Genomic DNA, 12,346 nt, shown 5'->3' with positions numbered 1-12,346 from the left:
CCACCCGGCGTTCCCCCAAGTCTCCCGATAAAAATGATACCTCACTTGTGTGGGTAGGCCTAGCGCCCGCGACAGGAAACGCCCCAAAGCGCAACGTGGACACATCAAAATTTTTGGAAGAAAACAGAGGTGTTTTTTGAGAAGTGCCTACCTGTAGATTTTGGCCTCTAGCTCAGCCGGCACCTAGGGAAACCTACCAAACCTGTGCATTTCTGAAAACTAGAAACCTAGGGCAATCCAAGGAGGGGTGACTCGCGGGGCTCGGACCAGGTTCTGTTACCCAGAATCCTTTGCAAACCTCAAAAAGTGGCTAAAAAAACAAGTTTTCCTCACATTTCGGTGACAGAAAGTTCTGGAATCTGAGAGGAGCCGCAAATTTCCTTCCACCCGGCGTTCCCCCAAGTCTCCCGATAAAAATGATACCTCACTTGTGTGGGTAGGCCTAGCGCCCGCGACAGGAAACGCCCCAAAGCGCAACGTGGACACATCAAAATTTTTGGAAGAAAACAGAGGTGTTTTTTGAGAAGTGCCTACCTGTAGATTTTGGCCTCTAGCTCAGCCGGCACCTAGGGAAACCTACCAAACCTGTGCATTTCTGAAAACTAGAGACCTAGGGCAATCCAAGGAGGGGTGACTCGCGGGGCTCGGACCAGGTTCTGTTACCCAGAATCCTTTGCAAACCTCAAAAAGTGGCTAAAAAAACAAGTTTTCCTCACATTTCGGTGACAGAAAGTTCTGGAATCTGAGAGGAGCCACAAATTTTCTTCCACCCAGCGTTCCCCCAAGTCTCCCGATAAAAATGATACCTCACTTGTGTGGGTAGGCCTAGCGCCCGCGACAGGAAACGCCCCAAAGCGCAACGTGGACACATCCAAATTTTTGGAAGAAAACAGAGGTGTTTTTTGAGAAGTGCCTACCTGTAGATTTTGGCCTCTAGCTCAGCCGGCACCTAGGGAAACCTACCAAACCTGTGCATTTCTGAAAACTAGAAACCTAGGGCAATCCAAGGAGGGGTGACTTCCGGGGCTCGGACCAGGTTCTGTTACCCAGAATCCTTTGCAAACCTCAAAAAGTGGCTAAAAAAACAAGTTTTCCTCACATTTCGGTGACAGAAAGTTCTGGAATCTGAGAGGAGCCACAAATTTCCTTCCACCCGGCGTTCCCCCAAGTCTCCCGATAAAAATGATACCTCACTTGTGTGGGTAGGCCTAGCGCCCGCGACAGGAAACGCCCCAAAGCGCAACGTGGACACATCAAAATTTTTGGAAGAAAACAGAGGTGTTTTTTGAGAAGTGCCTACCTGTAGATTTTGGCCTCTAGCTCAGCCGGCACATAGGGAAACCTACCAAACCTGTGCATTTCTGAAAACTAGAGACCTAGGGGAATCCAAGGAGGGGTGACTTGCGGGGCTCGGACCAGGTTCTGTTACCCAGAATCCTTTGCAAACCTCAAAAAGTGGCCAAAAAAACAAGTTTTCCTCACATTTCGGTGACAGAAAGTTCTGGAATCTGAGAGGAGCCGCAAATTTCCTTCCACCCGGCGTTCCCCTAAGTCTCCCGATAAAAATGATACCTCACTTGTGTGGGTAGGCCTAGCGCCCGCGACAGGAAATGCCCCAAAACAGAACGTGGACACATCAAATTTTTTCAGAGAAAACAGTGCCTACCTGTGGATTTTGGCCTCTAGCTCAGCCGGCACCTGGGGAAACCTAGCAAACCAGCACATTTTTGAAAACTAGAAACCCAGGGGAATCCAAGATGAGGTGACTTGTGGGTCTCGGACCAGGTTCTGTTACCCAGAATCCTTTGCAAACCTCAAAATGTGGCTAAAATACCACGTTTTCCACACATTTCGGTGACAGAAAGTTCTGGAATCTGAGGGGAGCCACAAATTTCCTTCCACCCAGCGTTCCCCCAAGTCTCCCGATAAATATGATACCTCACTTGTGTGGTTAGGCCTGGTGCCTGCGACAGGAATAGATCACACAACGGTCAATGTTGGTCCTTACGTGAGGCAGCTGTTGACCCTGGGGTGATCCATTCCTGACACAGGCACTAGGTGTAGGCACTCAAGTGGGGTAGTGTTTTTATCAGGACAGGTGAGGAGTCCCTGGGTGGTAGGAATGTTGTGGATCCCAGCATATTCCTGTAGTTTGTGTGACAGAAATGCGAGAAAAATAGAGTTTTTTTTCAACATTTCAGCTTTGCAGGGTATTCTGGGTAAGAAAACTTTGGGGAATCCACACAAGTCACACCTCTGTGGACTCCCCCGAATGTCTAGTTTCCAGAAATGTTTGGGTTTAGTGTGTTTCTCTATATGGCCGCCGAATCCAGGACCAAAAACACAGGTGCCTGCCTTACAAAACCAGTTTGTTTTGCCATAGACAATTTTGATGTCTCCACAATATGATTTGGGTGGTGGAATTTGGGGCTGAACTAAATTGGTGAGCTCCCAAGAGAGCACTCTCTCTCTGCTTGCCGCCGCATTCACCTGCTCTCTGGGTTGGCCTAACCCACTATTACCCAGTTGCACGAACAGCTTGCGAAGGGACAGCAGGACTGTCCTCATCACCTCCCTCATAATGTACTGGAAGAGGAGTTTTCGAATGGGACTCCTCTGACTGAAAAATCACTCCCAGAGTCTGCGCCATTGTCCTATCCCTCAGATGCTGTCTCAGTATCTGATGTCTCAGTCTCTGATCCTATGTCAGAGCGGTCCTCTATAACCCAAGTGCAGGCAGCAGTCATCCATCAAGATGCCATCTCTGCTATTGGCTAAACTGTTGCTCTAAAACACTAGCCTACGTAGACAGTCACAAAATCGATGGTGTGTGTGAGTTACGTGCAACAGTAGAGGCCACCTTACCTGCGCTTCTTCCCTCAATCAGCACGTACTTTCAAGACACTCAAAAAACACCTTGTCACATACCATTCGTCACAGTCTTTAGCACCTCCTGCGCCCAGTCCAACAATCATTATTGGTGCTCCCACTCCCTCCTCCTCGGATTCCCTCATTACCACCCAGCAAAAGTGCCCTTCATCTCTCCATAGACTTTACTAATGTACTCAGCTATTTACATAAAATACAGATGTGCTCTTTGCAGTAGGCATATAAACCTTCTGCGCTTCTTTATGGCACTAAAACTGCCACTAGACAAGTCGGACCCTTTTCCCCCCAGGGAAACCACACACATATTGACAAAAGTGATGTATATATGACAGCCAACCACCTGAAACTCAACTCAAGCAAAACTGAAATAATCCTCTTTGGCCCTCACCATGGCCGCCCACCACGCTAGGCCCTGCACCCACCCCCGCCAACTACGCACGCAACCTCAGCATCATCCTAGACTCCTCCCTCTCTATGACCCAACAAATCAACGCTCTTACCTCCTCATGCTTCAACAAACTCCGTATACTGAAAAACATTCAAATGGATCCCCACAGAGACCAGAAAAACTGTCACTCACGCACTCATCAGCAGCAGGCTTGATTACAGAAACGCCCTCTACGCCGGCACCACTCTAAAACTCAAGTGCAAACTACACGCATCCAGAACTCAGCAGCACGACTCATCCTCGACCTCCACCGACACGAACACATCTCTCCCCACCTCAAATCCCTCCACTGGCTCCCCATTGACAAAAGGATCACCTTCAAGATCCTCATCCTCACACACAAATCACTCCACAACACAGGCCCTGCCTACCTCAACGAGAGTCACCTTCCACACCCCCACACGAAACGTCCGTTCAGCTGACCTCTCTCTTGCCTCTGACCCCCGCATCAAACACACCACCACCGGGGGCAGATCCTTCTCCTACATTGCACCCAAAACATGGAACGCACTCACAACCCACATTCGCAAGACCCAAAACCTACTTCTTTTCAGGAAGGGCCTCAAAACCTGGCTTTTTGAACAGTGAATCTCCTAGCCCCTTTCCCTCCCCCCCGTCCCCCCCCAGCGCCTTGAGACCCTCACAGGTGAGTAGCGCGCTTTATAAATCTCTTTGATACAGATCTACCTATATATATATATATATATAAATATATATCTACATAGATATATCTATAGATATATCCATGTACCTAGATATATCTATCTACATAGATATATATATATAGATATATACATATATATTTTTTTAGTTGTTGTATGGTTTCCAGGGGGCACCTACCTTTTTTTTTTTTAAAGAAAATTATGGCGGGGGGTGGCCCGTTTTCCGGGGGGGGCCGCCACCCAAAAGTGAAATCCCTGGTGTCTAGTGGGGTTTCCTGGCCCCCGATCGCAGCTGTGCTGCGATCGGGGGCCAGGAAACCGTTTCAGAAGGCCTCATAAGAAAGGGGAGACTCTCCCCTTTCTTACGAGGCCTTCTGAAACTGTTTCTGGCCCCCGATCGCAGCTGTGCTGCGATCGGGGGCCAGAAACAGTTTCAGAAGGCCTCGTAAGAAAGGGGAGAGTCTCCCCTTTCTTACGAGGCCTTTTCAAAATGTTTCCTGACCCCCCCGATCGCAGCTGTGCTGCGATCGGGGGAGCCAGGAAACCTGAAAGTGTTTCCTGGCCCCCGATCGCAGCACAGCTGCGACCGGGGGCCAGGAAACACTTTCAGGAAGGCCTCGTAAGAAAGGGGAGTGTCTCCCCTTTCTTACGAGGCCTTCCTGAAAGTGTTTCCTGGCCCCCGATCGCAGCTGTGCTGCGATCGGGGGCCAGGAAACACTTTCAGGAAGGCCTCGTAAGAAAGGGGAGACTCTCCCCTTTCTTACGAGGCCTTCCCGAACGTGAAAAAGGCCGTTTTCCCCATGAAAGCAGGAAGCGGCCGCAAGGCTGCTTCCTGCTTTCATGGGGAAAACACCTTTGCAACGTCAGCGCGCCTCGCGGCGCGCTGACGTCACAAAGGGGCGGGTGGGGGGCGGGGGGAGACACGGTAGCTTCCGTGTCTCCCGGGGGAAAAAATAAATAAAAAATAAATCCTCGGGTGCGACGCACCGAGGATTTATTAATGCCCTTCCTGGTGTCGGCCACTGGTCGTGACCCGCACCAGGGAGGGTGTGTGGGCGTCGGCCAGTGGCCGACGCCCGCACTTAAGAGGTTAAAGCAGATTGTTTGCTTTTGCTCGGCGGGAGCTGTCACAGCCAATGCCAGCCCTCTTCTTTCAATTTGGCTCCAGACCTCCTCTTAAAGCATTTTCTATCCCAGGGAAGGTGGCAGTCCCTGGGGCCAGCGGTGGTCCGCAGGACACCTCTTTTATTTTTTAGATATATTGCCACAGGGAGGTGGTGGTCCCCGAGGTGTGGGGGAGCTGCATGCCCCTGCATACTTTGTATACATATCCCCGGGGAGATGGCAATGTCTGGGGCTCAGGGTGTCCGTATGACACCTCTTTTATTTTTGATATATCCCCTGGGAGCTGCTCGTCCCTGGGCATGAGGGAACCACGTGGCCACCCCACATACTTTGTATATATAGCCCCTGGGAAGTCCAAAGGACCCCCATTATATTTTTATTAAATTAGCCTTAGGGACGTGGTGGCCCTGGTGGTGCGGACAGGCCACGCACCCCCAGCCTATGTAATCAGCATAGCCTTGGATGCGTCTTTGTCCCTGGGGCTTCTAAAAGCCCAAGGAGGAGGGCCCATGATCCCCTTCCTTTATTTCACCTCCCAATATCCCCGGGACCTGGCCCACCCAGGGCAAAAACAAATCCGCGGATCCAGACACAGATTTCCTACTGAGCAGGTTACACCAAATACAAAAAGGGTGATCTGAAGACCAGAAGCTACCTTTCTGCTAAATTTGGGGTACTTCCGTCCAGTGGTTCGGGCTGCAGGTGTGTCTACAGAGTCTATGGAAATTACCATGGGTAAAATACTTTATTTGATTCCATCATTTTCCTTGGCCCCCGCTTGATGGACCATTCCATAATTTTGCATGCACAACAGGACCCAACTAAACATAATGATTCGCCAATTGCTGTCAAAGTTATAGGCAAGTCAAATATATATATATATGTACATATGCATTGAGTTCTGCCCCTGAGGTGCACCCAGATCTTTTGCTTTTCTGATCAATGGGTTTTCGTGCTTCTTACTGTCATTGAGTCTCACTACCAGTGCCTCACTCACGGTTATCATATTGCCAACAGGTTGCACATGTTTACCTCCCTTGTCTGCCTTTTAAGATAAGGCTGCTGTGATGCAGTAAGGGTAAGGAGCACTCGCCAGGTTACACATGAATACATGTGCAGGGTGTGTCTGGGAGAATACTGTTGTGCCTGGTAGCAGCACACAGGTACCCTTGCTCAACGGGGACTCTGCAGGATTAGGTATTCACCTGTGATAGGCCTCATGATGATACTGTACACTATTAGGGAAAGTCAGTCTGCTTTACTGCTTTAACTATAGTGGCACCATATTATAAACATAGGGAGGGAACTGCTTTGAATATAGTTTTACTTCCCGTTGGCTTACAGAGAATATTGATGTCTTGAATTGGAGTGTACCCTGTGTGAGAAAACCAAATTTGTAACTTGCAAAATGATACCTGTACCTCTTTTAGGTCTTTAACAGTTTCTATATTTACCTGACTTAGCTCAGGATCATAGTACAGGCCTTATGTCACCCTGCTGTGCCTAGTAATGACATTTCCACTAGAAGCCGGAACAAAGACTACCCCCAAACAAAAGGAGAAATTAGAAGTACTTCTCACAGTTCCTGTATGTATCAGTCATTCAGCCAGGTGTCACACTGCACCAGGGTTGGGCCTACTGAAGCCCACTGAACAATGGAGAGTGCCAGACAACTGGAGCCAACCAACTGAGGGATACCTTTGAAATTCTAATCAGTGATGTGAGCGAGGGGCGGAGCTGAGACCCAAGGATCTGATGTGACCAGTGGCTCCTGGATGACGCCAATTTGAATTGTCCCATTATGCTGTGCAGGAGGATTGGGACAGGGGTGGAAAGATGATGCGGCACCCCAGAATTGGCTAGTGGTGCCTGTCTTCTGTAACCTCCACTCCCTTTTATAAACTCCTGCATAACATGGAGACACTCTCTTGCCTGTGGATTTTCTACCCACTTCACAGCTTGATCCTGGGACTGCCATGGAGAATTGAAAAGAGGAAACCCTTGGCTCCCACTCAGGAGCCAAGAGTCTGCCCAGTTGACCCTAGGATCAATGGATCACCCAGTGAGGAGCAGTTAGGGGAAAGCCCTAGACCTTTCTGTACCTAACAACAGAGCATCAAAGGAGACCTGGGATAATGAGCAAAGAGGACCAGTTTGGAGTGAGGAGGGTTTCTGGTGGATTGAGCTCACCACCAGGAGTAAAATGAGGCCAGGATTATCCAAATCTGCCCAACAGGGCCCAAAATATGACAGTTTAAAGTTTGATGACCTTTGACCTACTTTCCTGCCTCGGAGAGTGTGCTGCTCTGCTGCCATTCTGATAATATGCCTTGGGGAGGCTGGGGTTCATCAAGTTGGGAGAGGGGGCATGAGTGTGTCACCCCTAACATTTCTTCCTTTCCTGGGGATCCCATCCTCTAGGCAAATTCTGATTGGGAGGCTGGGCACGCATTGGGGATTGGGGATGGGCCACTGTGCTTACCTGAAGTTTCAGCTATGGGGTTGCCATCACACTCCCCACAAGAGGCAGGAGGGGCACAAGACCCATCCGTGGGCCCGGGATTGCTCAGGAAGATAGAGGAGTGCCCCCGCACCTCCACGTGGTCCCCTTTACCTGTTCCCCATGCCTGTGTCTGGGGGAGTAGGAGAAGGCCACACAACAGTGCACGTCTGCCTGGAGTAGGCAGACACAAATAAAGATTGCAGAATCCTTCTGCAGCATGCTGCCAGCAGTGGGAGCTATCAAGGGCAGCTGAAGGTTGGCTCTCTGACCTGCCCTGCAACAAGAGAAATCCCTGGTGTGCCCGGATGGGAGTGGGCACTCAATTGAAAGAAAAAAAACTTGGAACAAGGTGGCTTGCACAAAAAAAAGGAAAATATCAACGCGGCTGTCACTGGTACATCAAGAGAGCAGCTCTTCAAATATGCACTGCCTTGGAAAAAATCATCCCAAATGCTTTGCGGGGTGTCCAAATTGAAATTCATTCAGCCTGTGGTGGTTCCAGGATGACGGGACCACCACCAAACTCTTATCACACACTTGTTTCTGTGTGGGGCCCTGGTGGAGCAGGTCCCAGGGGCATTTACATTTCTATTGGGGTGGGTCCTCCTAGTGCCCCCACAGTCCCAGGGAACACCACCTCCCTGGGGCTTCAAACAAATTGAAACAGGGGGTCCCTGCTCCCCCCAACCCACAGAGCACGACCTCCCCGGGGCTTTAAATCAATATAATGCAGGCGTGGTGCGTGGCACCCCCATAGCTCCTGGGGACCACCATCTTCTGGGGCATTTCTCAGGGCATTTCTCAAAATATGTGCCGGGGCTGAGCCCCCCCTTCTTGAATTAAAAAAGAAAAGCGGGTCTGTTTCGGACCCCGGCAGCCCTGGGGACTGCGTGGCCCCCCTCAAGGAGCCAATGATGGCCTTGGTGACCGACACCCCCAGGGCCGGAACCTGCTATATCCTGGGGTGCCCACCCTCAGGACATTGCTTTTGGCTGTGGCTTTGCTGCACCTTGACAGCTGCTGCAAAGCCACAGCAAACAATCTGCTGGCAGCAAGGGAAAGCTGTTAATCAGCTCTCCCACACTGCAAGCAGAGGTTTACTCTGTCTCCCTGCCGCGGAGATGCAGGCAGGGTGACAGAGGTAAGTGTTCTGACAGAGAGGGAGTTGCTTTAGCAGCTCTCACTCTGTGACAGCAATGCTGGCTCCCTCAGGAGGTTTGGAGTCAGCTGAGACTATTGGGGGCATTCTGGCTACCCCTACGGTCTCCAACATTGTGACTGGGTGCCCTGGGCACCTACGTCACATGGCTGGGCCCAGCGGGATGGGGTTCCCGGGGACAAGATAGGCCCTGGGGAGGGAGGCCACACGGCCTCCCTCTTCCCCCCAAAAAAGAATTAGGCCATGCTCCAGGAGATGGGGGTCTGAATTTTCTGCTGCTTATGTCGTGAAATAAACACGCTGTATTGTTGAGAGCCATGGCCAGTTTCTCTTCTTTGGCTTTGGATAGGACACATAGAAGATATTCAGTGGTGTTGGATTGATGATGGTTCAATACCATATTGTGAGCTTCCCGCAACAAGTGGCATGGGGAACCAGTGACAAGTGGTACACATAAATTTGGATTTTCCTTAATTTCTTATAAATTACTGAATGTATTTACACCAACTAACCAAAAGCACAATCTGCATATTGAAAGCTAGCTTTCTGCCAAATTTGGTGCAATTGCATTGAGCGGTCCAAGCTATATTTCTATGGGAATTAACATGGGAAACATAACTTTCTTGACCCCCCCCCCCTTTTTCTTGGTCTCCGATTGACTGATCACCCCGAATCTTTCAATGCACAACAAGAATCACAGGGCACTATTTTGGAAAAATTGTAAGATTTGTCAAATGATGCCAAGTCAAAAAATGCTTTTTCTATGGAGACATAGACCACTGGTTGGTAATATATGTAAAACCTTATAGTTAGGACCTTGTTTCTTAGGAAAAAATATTTATTGATTTGCCTAAATCTTCGGCGCCGGCTGACAAATCTTTAACAAACTTTTCCCAATAATGTTTACGTTCTCTTCAGCTATTGTTTGGAAAGTTACTGGGTGATCCATCAAGTAGGGTCTGAGAGAAAAGGGTGGACCCAAAATGCATTTTTCTCATTCATTTTTCTTAGAGATTTTGAACAGCGATAGCGCCAAAACGATTGGACAAAATTAAATCAAATTTGGCAGAAAGGTAGCTCTTGGTCCAGAAAGAGGCCTTTCTGTTATTTGGTGTAAATCCATTCAGTAGTTTTAGAGAAATTAACAAAAATCCAAATTTATATATATAGGGACATGAAGGATTTGCGACTCCTTCCAATCTAATGCTGAGATCTGATTGGCTGCCAACACTTCAACAAGGAAGTGTTGACACCTATGTTGGGTCAGTCACAACAAGAATCACTGGGGCACTATCTTTGAAATGTTTTGAAGATTTGTCAAATGGTGCCAAGTCAAAAAACACTTTTTCTATGGAGCCATAGACCACCAGTAGGTAATATATGTAAAACCTTATAGATAGCACCGTGTTTCTTAAGAAAAAATATTTTTTGATTTGCCTAAATCTTCGGCACGGGTTGCCAAATCTTTAAACAAAATTTCCCAAAAACGTTTACGTTCTCTTCAGCTATTGTTTGGAAAGTTTCTGGGTGATCCATCAAGTGGGATCCTTGCTTGTTGGAGGGGGGCCACGCAGCCCCCCTCAATGGGCCACTGATGGTCCTTGGGACCACCACCCCCTAGGACCAGCTTCTGCTATGTACTGGGGTGCCCACTGTGGTCAACAGCTCCCACCAAGCAAAAGCAATCAAAGTCCACTCTGTGACAGCGAGAGCTGTCAGAAAGCAGAGTTTTCATCTGACTACCCTGTACACAAATATGCGTACAGGGAGGACTGATAAAAACTTTGCTCATGTAAGCAGGGAACTGCTACTAAAAGCAGCTCCCTTCTTGTGATGAGCAATGCTGTGTCCACAACTCGTGGGAAGCCGGTTTGGACCCCAAGGGCCTCGAGGCTCCCCCATGGCCCTTTCAATCTTCTCTCTCTCTCTCTCTCTTTCTCTCTCTCTCTCTCTCTCTCTTGCATCCTATAATGGGATGGAAGAGAGAGAGAGACATGGTCAATGCAATGGTCTCTCCATGCAGTGAGTTAAAAAAAGAAGCAAGGAGTCACCTGTGCTATAGTGGTTAAGGTCACAGACCCTTACACTGAATTTGAGGGTTCTAGCCCAGGTGTGTCTGTGGTCATTTCCCCTCTTTCTCTCTCTTTCTCTTTTAATCTCTTTCTCCCACTCACACACCCACTGAGAACCTTACGCACCCACTCACAGACCCACTCAGACACTCTTGCACACACTCACAGACCCACTCAGACCCTGGTGCACTCATTCACAGCCCAAGTCAGACCCTCACGCACTCACTCACAGACCCACTCAGACACTCACTCACCCACTCAGAGACCCACTTAGACTCTCACACACCCACTCACAGACCCATTGACACCATCAAGCAGCCACTCACAGACCTGCACAGACAGTGACACACCCTTTAAGACACTAATGCATGCACTCTCACACCCAAAGAGAGACCCTCACAGCCACTCTCACCCCCAGATACACCCTCCTTCACCTATTCCCACACCCACCAAATTGATAGGCTGCAGCCAACCCCCACCCTGCACTGCCAAAGGGCAGTGTGCAAAGGAAGGTTGGGTGGTTAGGGCTGCCAGGCCCTTTGGTCAACAGCTCACAGCCAAAGGCTGTACGTGGCAGTGGTTGGGTTAACGTATAAATTATTATATGTTAAAAAACATAGAAATTCATAGAAAAAAAACAATGGTTTACATGGACATTATAGTTATGAAACAGAGATAAAAAAACATAGAAATTTTCTGAACAAAAACAAAGGTTACAGGGACGTTATAGTTAAGATCACATTTTAAATGTACAAAGCCATAGAAATGATCTCTTATAGTTAGAATTATCTCAAGCAACTATAACTCATAGTGGAAGATAATTGTAACTCACACCCTCGCCATGAACTGCTAATTACCCCACAAATGACGGCACTCGTGACATCTTTGGTAACATCATTGATAATATCAATGTAATATTTGCAGCAATATTTTTTATGAAAAAAATACCTGGCGGGGGCACGTTTTCTAGATATGGGAAAAAATCTATTTTAGGGATTAGGGTGGGTATGGGTTTTTCTGTGGCATATGTTTTTTCAGGGTTTAGGGTTGGCATGGGCTTCTGGGTGGCATGGTTAATTTTAGAGTTTAGGGCAGGTATGGATGATTGGGTGGCAAGGGAAATTTTAGAGTTGAGGGTGGGTATGTTTTTTTTTGGTGGCAAGGATATTTTTAGAGTTTATGGTAGGTATGGGTTTTTGGGTTACATGGGAACTTTTAGGGTTTTGGGTGGGTATGGGTTTTTGGGTTTTGAGGTGTTTTTAGGCTTTAGTGTGGGTATGGGTTTTTCGGTAGTACGTTTTTTTAAGGTTTAGGGTGGGTATGGGAGGTGGTTGGATCATGCAAAAAAATAGAAAATCACTGAAAAAAACAAAGGTTACAGGGACGTTCTAGTTAGGAAAAAGAATTTAAAAATACATAGAAATTCACTTAAAAGGAAAGGTTACAGTGACGTTATAGTTGGTCTCACATTTTGAACATACAAAACCA

This window comes from Pleurodeles waltl, chromosome 1_2 (genome assembly GCF_031143425.1).
Source record: "Pleurodeles waltl isolate 20211129_DDA chromosome 1_2, aPleWal1.hap1.20221129, whole genome shotgun sequence".
Lineage (NCBI taxonomy): Eukaryota > Metazoa > Chordata > Amphibia > Caudata > Salamandridae > Pleurodeles > Pleurodeles waltl.
This window is presented reverse-complemented; position numbering follows the sequence as displayed.